The sequence below is a fragment of the Rhinopithecus roxellana genome, chromosome 3 (genome assembly GCF_007565055.1).
Source record: "Rhinopithecus roxellana isolate Shanxi Qingling chromosome 3, ASM756505v1, whole genome shotgun sequence".
NCBI lineage: Eukaryota > Metazoa > Chordata > Mammalia > Primates > Cercopithecidae > Rhinopithecus > Rhinopithecus roxellana.
Window position 1 is genome coordinate 46,651,489 of NC_044551.1, and position 17,025 is coordinate 46,668,513.

The following is a 17,025-nucleotide window of genomic DNA, read 5'->3' on the forward strand; positions in this document are numbered from 1 at the left end:
AGTCTCACTCTGTCTCCCAGGCTGCAGTGCAGTGGGGTCATCTCAGCTTGCTGCAACCTCTACCTGCCAGGTTCAAGGAATTCTCCCACCTCAGCCTCCCAAGCAGCTGGGATTACGGGCATGAGCTGCTGCGCCCACCTGATTTTTGTATTTTTAGTAGATACAGGGTTTCATCATGTTGCTCAGATTGGTCTTGAACTCCTGACTCCAGGTAATCCACCTGCCTCGGCTTCCCAAAGTGCTGGGATTACAGACGTGAGCCATTTATCACTATTGCACTGTGTTTCCTGAGCCTATAAAGATTATGGCCAGTGCCTCCCTTGTTATTCAACTCCATAACACCCAGGTTGGAGAGCGTCTCCTTGAGTGTGATGTCTTGTCCAGGTCTCTGTATTGCCATGTGTGCAAGCAGTTCTGAGGAACATGTGTACCTCCTACAACACTTATGTCCTTAAGGATTCCACAACAGATACAACTCCAGCAAACTTGGTAAGTATGCTGCTTGTCTGTTTGCTCTTGTTATGTGAAGAAACAATACAGAAAACTGGAAAAAATTAGCACTCAAGGTCTTCAAAAACACTATTGATAAATGCTTACTTAATAAAGATTTGTTTTAGTAAAAACAACTGATGAGAAGATGATAATGAACAACTTGGAATTACGAAGGCAGAAGAAAAATGGAAGCGATCAGCATGCTCTGACAAGAGCTCAAAAAAGAAATATTAAAAAACAAAATAAGCAAGTACTGAATGCACAAACTTTCTGAGTTGCAAGTCTGGATCCAATGAGACTCAATTAAATAATGATAACTAAAGTATTACTGAAAGCTAGTGACTGATATTATGTACTTATGTTCATAAATCAAAGGGAACTATTAAAAGAACAGTAAAAACATAGTTTTTAAAAATGGCTGAGCATATGACCAACATTTAAATATTAATAGTCTTTTTTTCTGTACTAATTACAGACAATTAGTATTGAAGAAATGAATTTCATAAAACATTACAGCAAAAAATAAATGCATGTTTTTCATGAAGAAACAGCAGATTATGTGTAAGGTCACTATAGATAAAACTATAAAACAATTTAAGATATAAGAAGAGACCTAGATAATTGGAAGGAATGCCTAATCCATGATGAGTAACCTCTGTACCAAATGATGCTAATTTTCCCTAATGTAAATACGTCATATACTCTCAAACAAAATTCTTATTTTTATTTCTTGGACTTTGTAAGGTGAGTCAAGCATTTGTAGAGAAAAATAAAGGGTCATGGATTTTTAAAACAATTTGAGAGAAGATCAAGACTAAAACATATGCTCTATAGGATGCTAAGAGATATTGGGAGGTAGTAGAGTATTATGGTCAATGTTTTTATATCTCAGTCCATACTGCTAGAACTTTCCAGTCATTAACTATATGACCAGGAGCTAATAACTTAATTTCTTTTTGCCTTTGTCGGTTCATATGTAGATAGGTAAAAGTAGAAATTAAAAGCACTAATATCTCTAAGCCATTATAAATAGTGTTTTGTTAGCTATAGCAATATTTGTTGAAAAGACAATTTTTTTTCCATTGTATACCTTTGATATTTTTGTTGAAAAACAATTGACTGTATATGCATTGATTTATTTCTGGATTTCTTATTCTGTTCCTTTGGCCTATATGACTCTCTTTATGCCAGCACCATACTGTTTTGATTACTGTAGCTTTCTAATATAATTTAAAATCAGAAGGGGGAACCTCCAGCTTTGATTTTCCACAAGATTAATTTGGGCTATTTGTGGTCTTACATGATTCCATATGATTGAAAGAATTGCTTTCTCTATTTCTGTAAAAAAAAAAAAAAAAAAAAATGCTTTTGGAATTTCGATAGGGATGTTTTGAATATGCAGATCTCTTTGGGTAGTATGGAAATTTTTAACAATATTAAGTCTTCCAGTTTATGAGCATAGAATGTCTTTCCATTTGTTTGAGGCTTTCTTAATTTATTTCACCAAAGTTGTGTAGTTTTCAGTGTACAAGTCTTTCATATCTTCAGCTAAGTTTATTCCTAAGTGTTTTATGATGTTTGTTGTTATTGTCAAAGAGACTATTTCCTTAATTTACTTTTCATAGTTTACAGTTAATATATAGAAACTCTACTAATTTCTGTGTATTGATTTTGTATTCTGCAACTTTATTGAATTTGTATATTTGTTCCAACAGTTTTTATATAGAGTCATTAAGGTTTTCTATATATAAGATCATGTTATCTACAATCTGGGACAATTTTAGTTTTTCTTCTCTGATTCTGATGCATTGTTTTATTGACTAATAGCTCTGGCTATTCTTTTCAGTACTATGTTGACTATAAGTAACAAGAATGGGATTGTCTTGTTCCTAATTTTAGAAAGAAAACTTTGTTTTCCCCCCACAGAGGTGAAGTTCAGAGTGTGACCCATGAGGAGGTTCGATACAGTCAAAAAGAACTACTCGAATGTTCTAATTTATATAAGCAGGTATCTGAAGAACAGGCATAAGAATGGATATAAAGGGTGTGGGATCATGGTGGAAGAAATATAAAGTTGGATCAGGCTGAATTTATTGATTTGGGCCCACTAAATAGGGACACTGCATTTAACTTTGCAGCTCAGGGAGTTAAAAAAGGTTCTAATAGTTTATTTTCTTGGTTAGCTGAAATATGGATTAAAAGATTGCCCAGTGTGAGCAAGCTAGAAATGCCTGATCTCCCTTGGTTTAATGTAGAGGAAGGAACCCAAAGGCTTAGGGATATTGGGATAGTGGAGTGATTTAGTCACTAATTCCAGCTGGAGGGGTCCAGAAGATATACCCTTGACCAATGTTTTGTAGAATAGATTTGGGAGGGTAGCACTTGCATCTTTGAAGAGCCTTGTAATCGCTATTCTCTGTATGTCAGATATAACATGGGAACAACAGTCTCTCAACTATAAAATTTAAATACAGTAGGAATAATTGGATCCTGAGGCTGCAGGAGCCAAGTTGTAGGACTCACCCATCAAAGGCAAGGTGTGCATATTGTAATGAACAATAGAGGAAAGTAGCAATCAGAATAGTCTGACTCCTGTAGAGCTCTGGCATTGGCTAATTAATCACAGTGTTCCTAGAAATGAAATTGATTAGAAATCTACTGCATTCTTACCTAATTTATATGACCATAAAAGTTCCAAGTCAAATGGACAAAAGACTAATTTTAATGATAAACACAGAGAATCATAGTCCCTCAATCAATTTCCAGACTTTAGCCTGTTTACAGACCAAGAACTGCTTTAATAAAGGGCAGGCTGGGTCCCCTTGAGGAAGACCCTCACTACATTACTAGCAGTTTATGCTGTATATCTTTCTCCCATCCTTCTCTGAGGAGATCTCTGGCCTTTTGCCAGGGTTACTGTGCACTGGGGAAAGGGAAATGATCAAACATTTCAGGTACTACTGGATGGTGGGTCTGAGGTAACATTGATTTCAGAGGCACAAAACGTCATTGTGGTCCTCAAGTTAAAGCACGGGCTTATGGGGGTCAGGTAATTAATACAGTTTTAGCTCCGGTTACCCTTACAGCGAGTCCAGTGGGTTTGTGGTCACTTCCCCAGTGCCAGAATGCATAATTGGCATAGACATATTTAACAGCTGGCAGAACCCCCACATTTGCTCCCTGACTGGTTTGATGGGGGCTATTATGGTGAGAAAGACCAAATAGCCATCTGAGCTGCCTTTACCTAGAAAAATACTATATCAAAAACAATATTGCATCCCTGGAAGAGTTACAGGGATTAATGCCACCATCAAGGGCTTGAAAGACTCAGGGATAGTGATTCCCACCACATCCCCATTCAACTCTCCTATTTGGCCTATGCAGAAAACATATGGATTTGGAGAATGACAGTGGATTATCATAAGCTTAACCAAGTGGTGACTCCAATTGTAGATGCTGTACCAGATGTGGTTTCATTGCTTGTGCAAATTAACACATCTCCTGGTACCGAGTATGCATCTGTTGATTTGGTAAATGCCTTTTTCTCCATTCCTGTTCGTAAGACCCACCAAAAGCAATCTGCCTTATTGTCAAGACCAGCAATATACTTTTACTGTGTTAATCAGGGGTATATCAACTTTCCACCTTTGTGTCATAATCTTGTTTAGGAAGAACTTGATCGCTTTTCACCTCCACAAGATATCACACTGGTCCATTACATTGACGACATTATGCTGATTGGATCCAGTGAATATGAATTAGCAAACATACTGGACTTACTGGTGAGGCATTTGCATGCCAGAGGATGAGAAATAAACCCAACTAACATTCAGGGAACTTCTACCTCAGTAAAGTTTCTAGCGGTCCAGTGTTTGGGGGCCTGTTGAGATATTCCTTCTGAGATGAAGGCTAAGTTGCTGCCTTTGGCCACTCCTACAACCAAGAAAGGCCTTTCAGATCTATTTGGATATTGGAGGTAAGACATTCCTTATTTGTTTGTGTTAACTCCAGCTTATTTGTCAAATGACCTGAACGGTTGCCAGTTTTGAGTGGGGTCCAGAACAGGAGAAGGCTCTGCAATAGTTCCAGTTGCTGTGCAAGTTACTCTTGGGTCATATGACCCAGCGGATCCAATGGTGCTTGAGGTGCCATTGGCATATAGGTATTCTATGGGGAGCCTCGGCAGACCCCCACAGGTGAATCACAGTGGAGGCCTCTAGGATTTGAGAGCAAGGCCCTGCCAACTTCTGCAGATAAATACTCTCATTTCGAGAGACAGCTCATGGCCTGTTACTGGGCTTTGGTGGAAACTGAATGTTTGACTATGTATCATCAAGTTGCCACGTGACCCAATCTGCCTATCATGAACTGGGTGCTTTCTGATCCATCTAGACATAAAATAGATCATGCACAGCAGCATTCCATCATCAAATATAAATGGTATATATGTGATTAGGCTTGAGCAGGTCCTGAAGGCACAAGTAAGTTACATGAGGAAGAGTCTCAAATATCCATGGTCTCCACTCCTGCCACCCTGCCTTCTCTTCCTCAGCCTGCACCGATGGCTTCATGGAAAGCTTCCTATGATCAGTTAACAGAGGAAGAGAAGACTAGGGCCTGATTCACAGATGGGTCTGCATGATTTGCAGGCACCATTCAAAAATGGACAGCCGCAGCACTGCAGTCCCGTTCTAGGACATCCATGAAGGACAGTGCTGAAGGGAAATCTTCCAAATGGGCAGAAGTTTGAGCAGTGCACCTGCTTGTGCACTTTGCATGGAAAGGGAAATGGCCAGATGTGAGATTATATACTCATTCATGAACTGTAGCCAATGATTTGGCTGGATGATGAGGGACTTGGAAGAAGCATGATTGGAAAGTTGATGACAAAGAAATTTGGGAAAGAGATATGTGAATGGACCCCCTGAGTGGTAAAAACTTGAAAATATTTGTATCACATGTGAGTATTCACCAACAGGTGACCACAGCAGAGGAGGATTTTAATAATCTAATGGGATAGGATGTCACAATCTGTGGGCACCACTTAGCCTCTTTCCCCAGCCACTCCTGCCATCGCCCAATGGACCCATGAACAAAGTGGCCATGGTGGCAGGAATAGAGGTTGTTCATGGACTCAGAAACCTGGGCTTCTGCTCACTAAGGCTGACCTGGCTACACCATTGCTGAGTGCCCAATTTGCCAGCAGCAGAGACCAACACTGAGCCCTCAATATAGCACCATTCCTCAGGGTGATCAGCCAGCCACCTGGTGGCAGGTTGATTATATTGGATCTCTTCCATCATGGAAAGGGCAAAGGTTTGTACTCACTGGAATAGACACTTACTCTGGATATGGGTTTGCCTGTCCTGCACACAGTGCTCTGCCAAGACTACCATTCGTGTACTCACAGAATACCTTATCCACCATTATAGTATTCCACACAGCATTGCCTCTGACCAAGGCACTCACTTTCTGGCTAAAGAAGTGTGGCAGTGGGTTCACACTGATGGAATTCACTGGTCTTACCATGTTGCCCATCATCCTGAAGCAACTAGATTTATAGAATGGTGGAAAGGTCTTTGAAGTCACAATTACAATGCCAACTAGGCGACAATACTTTGCATGTCTAGGGCAAAGTTTTCCGGAATGTATGCTCTGAATCAGCGTCCAACAAATGACACTGTTTCTCCTATACTAGGATTAACAGGTCCAGGAATCAAGAGATGGAAGTGGTACCACTAACTGTTACCCCTTGTGATCCACTAGCAAAATTTGTGCTTCCTGTTCCTGCGACATTACATTCTCCCAGCCTAGGGGTCTTAGTTCCAGAGGGAGCAACACTGCCATCAGGAGACACAACGATTCCATTAAACTGGAAATTAAGATTGCCACCTGGACACTTTGGGCTCCTCCAACCTTTAAGTCAACAGGCTAAGAAGGGAGTTACAGTGTTTGCTGGGGTGATTGACCTGGACTATCAAGATGAAATCAGTTTGTACTCCACAATGGAGGTAAGCAAGAGTATGCATGGAATACAGGAGATCCATTAGGGTGTCTCTTAGTATTACCATGCCCTGTGATTAAGGCCACTGGGAAACTACAACAGCCCAATCCAGACAGGACTACAAATGGCCCAAGCCCTTCAGGAATGAAGGTTCGGGTCACTCCACGAGGAAAAAAAAAATACGACCTGCTGAGATGCTTGTTGAAAGCAAAGAGACTGCAGAATGGGTAGTAGAAGAAGAAGGTGGTCATCAATACCAGCTATGACCACATGACTAGCTGCAGAAAAAAGGACTGTAATTGTCACGAGTATTTCCTCCTTCTTTTGTTAAAACATGTTTGTGCACATATACACTTGTACTAATAAAATATCTTCATTTTATTTCCTTTTTCCTTTATTATTTGACACAAGATTTATTGACCTCATATTAGCGCTTAAGTATTGTTAACTTTATGTAATAGCATTTGGGTTGGGGATTGGTGCATTTCTGGTTGTAGGAAGGATAGTTGTATCATGTTAGCTGTAATTAAGACCTTATTATTGTCTGTATTTGAAGATTTTGTATGATCTCAGAAGATGTGTATGGGTTCAAGTCGACAAGGGGTGGACTTGTGATAGTTAATACTGAGTGTCAACTTGATTGAATTGAAGGAGGACAATATTGATCCGGGGTGTATCTGTGAGGGTGTTGTCAAAAGAGATTAACATTTGAGTCAGTGAGCTGGGAAAGGCAGACCCATCCTTAATCTGGGTGGGCACCATCTATTCAGCTGGCATCACGGCCAGAATATAACACTGGCAGGAAAATGTGAAAAGACCTTTCTGAGTTAGCCTCCCAGCCTACATCTCTCTCTCGTGCAGGATGCTTCCTGCCCTCGAACATCGGACTCCCAAGTTCTTCAGCTTTGGGAGTCAGACTGGCTTCCTTGCTCTTTAGTTTGCAAGCAGCCTATTGTAGGACCCAGGGATCCTGTGTGTTAATACTCTTTAATAAACTCCCCTTTATATATATATATATATATATATATATATATATATATATATATATATATATATATATATATATCCTATTAGTTCTGTTTCTCTAGAGGACCATGATTAATACACTTCCTTTTACCAAATGTTAGTATGCCTTTTTCTCCCTTCTCTCCCTTCTTGCCAAATAACCACATTCTACTCCAGTGGAAAAAAAACTCTAAAACTCCTCCCATAATTGTGTTATTTTCAATTCTAGCATCTCTAAATGATCTATCTGCCAGCTCAAATATAGTTCGTTGTTGTCTAGACAACAAATGTTGTCTAATTTGTCTCCCAAAACAAATTATTCTCTTAAATAACCAAAGAGCACAGTGTAAACCACTTCTAGTATGAAATGGAAAGAATGCAGTTCATAGAGAGAAGTGGTAATTCTGGGCAGTAGCATCTTGTAAAAATTGTTGGACAGATACTGAGATAGCCTATCATCTTGGGCATGCGCCGTGTTTTTTAAAAAGGCTCTTTGTTGTCTGACTTCGTTTATGGGCTGAAATTATCTTATCCATGTTCTCTGTGTCTCTTGCCTCCAACCTCTTGGAGGTTCTTCATTAACCAAGATTTTTCTTTCCGCAACTGAAGTGAGTGTTGGAAAAATATATGCCTCTCAAGCAGAATACATTTTGGAACCTACTCTGTACTCCAAAATATTAAGACTGACAAACAGTATAAGCACTTTTCTGACCAGTCTTCTGGATTTCTTTTGCCGTTTTAGTATACAATCCTTAAGAAATGGAGTACATTTCAGATCTATATTTTTCAGTTAGCTCCCTGGGTCAGCGAAAACACCCAACATTCTTTTAGACACACAGTTCTCAAATCTACCTGAGGTGTTTGCATTCTTGTCCCCAGGCCTTCTTCCTTGGCAACTTACTGGCAAACACCTTGAGTATATCATGCTTGACGTGAAAACACACTGAATTAAAATGTGTTTTTCCCAAGATCTACGTTACTTGGTTTGCTAAGAGCTTTACTGTTCAATGCTCAAAGCTTTTTAAAATTCATATATCTTATTGATTTTGTTATAAAATAAGCTACATATTCCATCATTTCATGTAAGTAATTTCTTAATTCATTCTTTAACATTTAATTTCTGCTTCCAACTAATGCATTATTTTCTTAGCTTGTTTTTTGTTGTTGTTGTTGTTGTTTTGTTTTGTTTTGTTTTTTTGAAACAGAGTCTCACTCTCTCGTCCAGGCTGGAGTGCAGAGGCGTGATCTTGGTTCACTGTAGCCTCCACCTCCTGGTTTCAAGCAATTCTCATGCCTCAGCCTCCTGAGTAGCTGGGACTACAGGTGCATGCCACCATGCCTGGCTAAATTTTGTATTTTTAGTAGAGATGGGATTTCACCATGTTGGCCAGGATGGTCTCGATCTCTTGACCTCGTAATCTGGCGCCTCGGCCTCCCAGCTCACTTTTATATCTTGTCGAAAGTATCCAATGATAGTCAACACTACTACTGATAATTTCAATCAATTTTCCCAAAGCCATCAAAAGCAGATAGACTTACTTTCAAAGTAATACATAAAACAGCTTAGGCAATATTTTTACTAGTGCATATGAAAGCCTATCTTGCCAAAATATGCCATAACTTCCATCACCATACGCTATTTTATCACAAGAGCAAAGCCGTTTTAAATATTTTAAGTTTTTGTTTTTACAGAATGCCACTTCAGCATACTAACTTCTATTATATATTAACAAAGGAAACAAATACTAATAAACAATTCCCAAATCTCAAAGACTTGAGGTAATAAAGGCTTATTTCTCACCCATGTCACAATGTGATTATGTGTTGACAGGCTTTGGGTTATGGGTGTAGGCTCTGGTCCACTCCTGTGGTTCTGCCATTTCCCTGGGGCCAAGTTCTGTACTCCCGTCTCTATTTCTGGTTATAGACAGAGAATAAAGGAAAATGAAGGGGATACATCTGCTCTTAGCTCTTTAGCTCTAGAGTTGACACACAGCCCTTTAAAAAAAATTTATGAGTACAAACCAATCACATGATCTCTCCCAGAAACAAGGGACCTGGGAAATGTGCCCGGAAGTGTAGTGATGTAATGTGGGATAAAAGGGAGTGAGCAGAGCAGATACAGAGTTACACATAAGAGAAAGTAAAACTAAAGTAGCTCTGTACTCACACCAAAAATAAACTTTGTGTGTGCTGCAGACATAAATGTAATAATAAACATCTTACACTTTAGGTATAATTATAGCAGAATACCTTATGACTCAAGATTGTGAAAGATTTCTTAAATGAAATATTTCCTAAAAACTTGTAGTGGACAATACTGCAATATTGATATGCATACAATTATTTTAAGAATTATTCACGAAACTACTTAATTCACAAAAATGATTCATAAAGACATAAATAAAAGTTTTAAAAATATACAAAAATATATTCAATATGTCTACATGATCAACAGTGCAATCTTTATTCTTTATTTTCTATGTTTGCATAAGGTATGGGAATTTCCCACTGTTCTCCCAAAAGGGTAATAGTTGGTTGGGATATTTCTGACCTCATTCCACCACTTCTGTCATTCCTACTTAAGGAATGAAGAGTTGATTTCCTGATAGCCACTTTCTTCTTATTTAATAAAATCAGCCACTAAGAAGTAGTCATTCTTAGCAGGTCCATGTGGTACACTTTCTAGGGTAAGTTATGCATTTTGTGGCAGTGCCGAATGCCTAGGCTGTCATCTGGAGGGGAGAGTTCAGTTCAGTGGAAAGGATATTAGAAGCCTCTTTGGCCACTATGTGACTGCAGTTTCTGATTCAAGTCTATTAGTAATTAAATTTGTATTTTGTTCTCTAGCCATCTGATTTGTATATTTTCTTCTTAATGAATTCTGAACTTAGACAAGACTTAAGGGAAGAAAATAATTCACTATCCTAGAGTCTAGCATAATGATAAACTTGTGGGAAATTAAGGAAATAATTAAGAGGACATCCTTGTGGGCTAAAAACTAGATCAAAGTTTTTCGCTGCCTGGTGGGTTGGCTTTTAGGCTTTGACTTTATTCAATGTGAGTCACAGGGTCCTTAATCACAATGATTTGTAGGAGTTATAATTGTGGGTCTGATGTCTACCTCGTATTACCAACACAGTCCTTGATAGCTACAGATTTTTTTTTAACCCAGTATGTTTAAACTTAATTATATCACAATTTAAACATCTTACCTTATAGAGATTGGATTATAGGTAAAAGGAGGAAATGAGAACACTAGTTAGTGCTTTATTTTTAAAATTCATTATGCTTGTGTACACTGGCTTTTCAAACCTTTATTAGTGGGAGAAAAATCTGTTGTTTTTATTATATTTTGTAGTCAGACCTCTAAGCTATGATTGTTAACTGTAAAGATGGTTAATTTATCAGAAAACTTGCTACACTTTTTAATTGCATGCACTTTTTAATTCTAATGATATCTGTGGAAACTTTTTTATTTTCTTATGTGCATTCATAACTAAAAAATAGTGGTTATTTTATTGATTCCTTTTTTATCTTTATAACCTCTATTACTTTTTCATACTTTATCACTGGCTAGAAATTCTAGTTCCATGATCAATGTCATTGGTGATCTTAATCATCCTTGTCTCACTCCCTCAGAGAGTAATTTGTAGTTTTACTGCTAGGTTCTGTGCGTTGATACCTATATTATATTAAGAAAGTGTCCTTTATTTCTTAGTTTTAGAAGAGAGTATCATCTGAGATGGTTTGACTTCTTACAAATGCTTTTCTTCTGTAGTGTTTGAGAATATATACCTCTTAGGTACTTGGTTAAGGTGGTCAATAATGTTACCGAATTGCTAAATTTTCAAACCAACTTTGTATTTCTAGAATAAATCCAATTGTGTTTTATGTTATTTGTGTAAGTATTGCTGAAATGATTTCTTATTATTTTGATAAATATTTCCATTTTTGTTGACGTATAAAAATAGAAGTGCACATACATGTGCTTCAGATGACTTATACAAAAATGATTGTAGCATCATTGTTTTCTGTAGCTAAAAATGGGCAAAAATTCATCTAAATGCAAACATAAATATATTGTGGAATAGTCGTGCATTAAAATGCTTAGGATCAATTAGAATTAATCAAAAATATCTACATGCAAAAGCACTCATAGATATCACAAAATTATACTGAGCAAAAACACCCAGCTACAAAAGAATACATTTGATGTGATTTCAGTTATAAAATTTAATAAACACTCTGTGTTTGGGGATGGTAGCACTAGAATCAGGGGGTTTGATTTTGTTCACTAATTTCCTGAGCTTGAGGCTGTTATAGTTACTATCTTTCAGTCCTCTTAACCCTGAAACAGTCACCATAGTCTTAATAGTTAAGACAAATGTGGCATGAGACAGAAATTTAGGGCTGGTAGTGAGTAGAAAGATGTCTCCACTACATCTTCTAGTAGTAAAAACTGTGAGGCAGCCACCCTTGGGTGCTCTCCATTTCCCCTCTTCACTAGTTGTTAAGCTTGAAGAAATAAACAGTATAGTTGGCTGATTAGCTTCATCTCTATCTGTCTCATATTGCTGCCTTACCTTCACACATAGAAATCTGAGTTATTCTTACTGGGAGGATTTCTGGAAGAGACTCAGGGGCTATTCAATAGGGAAGTTGAAGTTGTTCAGCAGTGCCCATGATTCTGTAGTTCTGTGGATACAGTGAGTTATGTAGGAAAATTGTGAAAGCCCATCTGCCCACTTATCTAGCTACATTTTCCAACACAAAGTTGTGCATTTTATTTCTATCATTTATCTATTATCTATCTATCTATCTATCTATCTATCTATCTATCTATCTATCTAATCTATCTATCTTGGTTTGGTTTGTATATGTGTTTCTTCATAGGTTTTGCATTTAGAAAATTTTAATTAGTAATCATCACCTTTTTATACTCCACACCAGGGAAGATTCGTATATCAAGAACATAATCATTTTTACAGATAGCAATGGACAAAAAGGGATGGAGGTTGTAAAGATACCTGATTATATTAGTAATCAAGGATATGTGGCCCTTCCCTCCAACATAATAAAAAGAGATTTTATTTTACAACCACCAGAATACAAATATTTAAAAGGATGTAAAACTTCATGAGAATGTGATGAAATGTGAGGTAATGATGGAAGTAAATAAACAGAATTTTGGAAGGCAATTCAATCTGGCAATGTGAAGTGCATTTGAATACTAACACAACTTTAACATTTAGGCATATGTTGCTAACAACTCACCACATGCATGTGTTTGAGCATGTAGTAATGTCTCTCACAGCTCACAGTAATGGTGAACAATTGAACCAACTAAAATGTCCATGATGGATAATTGGATGTGTATACAAGGGTGTATTGCAAATGAATAAATTACAGACTCATTTATCATTTTTAAATAAAGATTGTATACAACATTTACTAAACAGAACAGATACAACATTTACTAAACAGAACAGAAAGATATGTGATAATAAAAAGTAAATATTTATTTCAGTTTTTACTTGGTGTCGAGTATATTCTATACTGCTAACTCACTTACCACACACAACAACTTGTTAAAATAAGTATTATCATCTCCATTATACAGACGCAAAAAAATGAGACACCAGAAGGCTGAGATTTCCCCAGGATCACACATGGCAAGCATGTGGAAGAGTGGATATTGAATAAATCTTGGTATTCCATATATTATATTTTAAACTGGAAATTCCCATTGCATTTTATTACTTACACAATACTTATAATAAGACATCATTTGTGTAAAATTCAGAAAAATAAAGTACAATATTCTATATTGCAATGGACATAAGCGTATACAGTAATAATCATTTATAAGATATAAGAAAAAGTGAGAATAGTAGTTAAATCTAGAAAACAAGAAACAAAATTAGCATTGGGGTTATAAAGATAACTTCAATATTAGGTGCTATAATATTCCCTAAAACTCTTTGAGGCAAATATAGGAACATTTTAAGATACTATGTAAACGGTTGATAGGTAGTTTTTTACATATATATTCTACTGTTTTATTTCTGTGAAAAATATTTTAAAGGATACTTTTACAAGAAAGTTAACTATTATCTGTGAAAGACTGAATATTTTATTTTACTCAATCCTATTCCTGAGGAAAACTAGAAAACCTGCAGACACAAAAAATAAAAATAAGAAAACTTATCATTTGGAAGTCATCAGATATTCCCTGAGTCTGTGAGATTTTGTAGTGGAGAATCTTGGGGAGGAGGCAGAAAAATCAAAAGACTGGAATTTAATGCGAATTTTCCCTTTGATCTGATTGTCAGTTTTTAAAGTTATGGCTAAGAGTCTGAAAAAGTCTGCAGGGGATGTGGCAGTTACAATTCAGAAGCTGCCATGGTGCAGGGTCCTTGTGAACTTTCAGGCTCTTACATAGGACTAAAACTTAAACATGTATTTTCTTTTCTTTTTTTGAAGACAGAGTTCTGCTCTTGTTGCCCAGGCTGTAGTGCAGTGGCACGATCTTGACTCACTGCAACCTCCACCTCCTGGATTCAAGCGATATCTCCTGCCTCAGCCTCCGGAATAACTGGGATTACAGGAGCGCGCCACCACGCCTGGCTAATTTTACCTTTTTAATAGAGACGGGGTTTCACCGTGTCGGTCAGGGTGGCCTCCAACTCCTGACCTCAGGTGATCCACTCGCCTTGGCCTCCCAAAGTTCTGGGATTACAGGCTTGAGCCACTGCACCTGGTCCATATATTTTTATTATAAAATAACCTGAATATAATAATTCAAAAAATGAATAAAAATGGATGACTCTAGAATTCTATCATACTATTAGGGAAAATGCCCGATACATAATATGTGCTGCTATTCTTTCTCTTAGCTTAAAAATGAAAAATAAACTTTCCCTTAACCCTATTTCGGTTCTTGCAATCGTTCCTTTATTCTGTTCCTCTTCATAGCAAAACTATTTAAAGCAATTATCTATAAGTCATTGTCAGCAGTTCCTTTTAAACATACTTTAATCAGGCTTTTAGCCTGAACATTCTATCAAAAGTGCCTTTGCCTAAATTACCCGTGACCTCCAGATTCCTAAATCCATTGGTCAATTCTCACTGTTCATTTTACTTGATACCTTGACAATATCTAAAATATTACATATGTATTAACTCTTTCATCCAGAAGTTCACTTTGTAAACTTACTGTAAAGATAAACCTCTGAAAGTATGGCAATATTATATGCATGAACATATTAATTGCAACATTAATAGTGCTTGCAAATATTCTAAATAAACTAACTGTCCAAGCATAGAAGATTGGGTAAATTAATGATGGTATCTACACAAAATAAAGTACTATTAAGCTGTAAAATAAAGAAGAATAGCTCTATAGACATATATGGACGGATTTCTGAGAAACATGAAGTGAATAAGAGCAAAGTGCAAAGGAACATTTGCATCTGCTTACATTTACAAAAAGATTAGAAAAATGAATAAACCATAAACAGTTATAAGGGATCAGGGAAAGTGACAGGAGAAAGCAGTTGGGGAAAAATGACGGCACTCTGAAAATCCACTTTGTGTAGTTTTGGCCTTTGAAAGAATGTAAGTATTTTTTTTTCATATTCAGAAAATCAAATCAAATTAACAAGAATGAGAAGAAGAGGAAAAAGAAAATACCTAAAGCTCAAAGCAAATTAAAATAAGTTATAACAGTTCTATTTTGAGAAAATAACCATTCAGAAAGAAAAATAATAATAAAGGATTAATCCAAGTAATTTATGGTTAGAATATTTCATGATACACACTTCTCGAATGTAGTTTGGTTGGTAGTGGGGAGACTACAGACAGATTCTCACCTCCTGGCCGGGCGCGGTGGCTCAAGCCTGTAATCCCAGCACTTTGGGAGGCCGAGGCGGGTGGATCACGAGGTCAGGAGATGGAGACCCTCCTGGCTAACACGGTGAAACCCCGTCTCTACTAAAAATACAAAAAACTAGCCGGGCGCGGTGGCTGGCGCCTGTAGTCCCAGCTACTCGGAGGCTGAGGCGGGAGAATGGCGGGAACCCGGGAGGCGGAGCTTGCAGTGAGCCGAGATCGCGCCACTGCACTCCAGCCTGGGCGACACAGTGAGACTCCGTCTCAAAAAAAAAAAAAAAAAAAAAAAAAAAAAAGATTCTCAACTCCTTATATTTTTACTTTTGTAACAGAGGCATCAATTATAGTTACACTATGGAAGTGAATAAAAAAGGAAAAGTGGTGGCATCATTTAGAGCCAAGATTTTCACTCTGACAAAAAAATGCATGCAAGCAAAAAGAGATAGAGAGAAATATGTGTGTATATATATATGTGTGTGTGTGTGTGTGTGTGTGTACATATATGTATAAAAAATACATATATTTCTTTTACCCTTACCTTTATCTGTTGAAGGGACCCAGAAAAAGATACAAAATTATTAATGAACAAATCTCAGGCTATAATACTATTCCTCACTAAAGTAGTCTGGGGCAAGATAGGTACAAGATGAGCCTGAAACATTTTGTTATGCTAATTGTAAGGAAGTTCTTGTAAAAATAATAGGCACATGTTACAACAACACAGGAAACAGGCAGAGAGGTTTATGCTGATCAAATATAGTGTAATTTGAGTGCCCAAATCACTATAAGTACAGTAATAATTTATAAATGAAAAGTTGAGAATGCCCATTATAGAGAGATGAATAGTAGATAGATAGATAGATAGATAGATAGATAGATAGATAGACAGACAGACAGATAGATAGATAGATAGATAGATAGATAGATGATAGATGATAGATAGATACATAGATAGATGGATAGATAGATAGATAGATAGATAGATAGATAGATAGATAGATGATAGATAGATGATAGGGAGACCATACATAATAGATAGATGATAGATAGATTAGACAGATAGATGGATGGATGGATAGATAGATAGATAGATAGATAGATAGATAGATAGATAGATGGATGTAAAAAGAGAGCGCCTTTGCTTACAGTGGAATGTGCAGTGCTGAATGGTAAATGTGGAATGAGTGCTGGAGTCAGAAATTCATCATTTTGCAACCTCCATTTTAAAGATAGGACCAGGAAAAAATTGACAATGCATACTAAACCCCAGGGGGAAATTTTGACGCGGAGTAGGATATTTCCATGGTCCTAAAAGAGCTACTGTGAAATTGCTTATTAGTTGTACAGGACTGAAATGGTGCCGATAAAATGGTGAAATAGGAAGCAACTTGAATGGATTATCAAAGTCAATGTGCCAGGAAAAGAGATGGATATGTGCCTCCAGAAATGAATATACCAAGGAGGAAATGACATCACTTATTACTCCAGCTGGAAATGCATAATCTGAGTGTAATCCTGAGGGAATCTCAGACAAACCAAAAGTGAAGAATATTCTATGAAAACAGTGGCAGGGAAATGTTGAATTTTTCAGAAATATTAATTTCATAAGAGATAAAGAAAGGCCATTGTAA